Genomic DNA, 794 nt, shown 5'->3' with positions numbered 1-794 from the left:
TATGTTAGAAATGTTTCATCTTGCTTGAGCATTGTTGTGCATAAAAGACTAATTTACGGGTCGCACATTTATTTGGTATACTTAAACCATCATTTTTTAATTCATTCACTGTAATTCCCGTATTTATTCTGGAATTGAAAGAATGGCGGGGAGCGCCATTTCCGATTTGTTCTGATTTTTGTTTTTCTTGCTGGGTCTGCCTTTAAAGCGTTAGTCAGCCATCTAATCGGGGTTTTCCCTTTCCACGAGGGGGCGGCATTCCCTTTTTTCCATGTTAGTGCTTTGTTACCTCGTCTGCGATTGTTAAAGCTCTATATAACGCAAAATGTATGTATTGCATTGTATTTTGGACAGCCGCCCTCATTTCAAGCTCATATAACCCATATAATTTAGGAATTAAGTTTTTTTCCTTGATCAAAGAAGAGTCAGGGGATTCTTACGCTGCATTGAATGTTCATGTAGTCCTAAAACTCAATGTGTGCGCCCTGCCATTTGAGTGAAAATGACAAAAACCCTGGCACTGTAGTGGACATATTTTTTGCACATCGTTAAGTACTGTACCTCAAATGTTTACCAGTCTAGTTTGCAATGTAATTTGTAGTAGGTAAAAAGTTTGTTTGTACTAAGTGTTATGTACTTTCTCCGCCTATGATCTAAATTACATTTTAGTACTGGTCATATTTATTGCTCAAGATGAAAAACATAGCATGCATGTTTTTAAATAAGAATATGCACAGTCACTGTTGTCCTTTTTCACCAGCAGGTAGCGGTGTTGGTGTGTTCAATGATCGCCA

This window comes from Hippocampus bargibanti, linkage group LG09, assembly GCF_051943395.1.
Source record: "Hippocampus bargibanti isolate YZ-2025 linkage group LG09, ASM5194339v1, whole genome shotgun sequence".
Lineage (NCBI taxonomy): Eukaryota > Metazoa > Chordata > Actinopteri > Syngnathiformes > Syngnathidae > Hippocampus > Hippocampus bargibanti.
The sequence above is the reverse complement of the archived record's forward strand: the minus strand, read 5'-3'. Positions refer to the sequence as shown.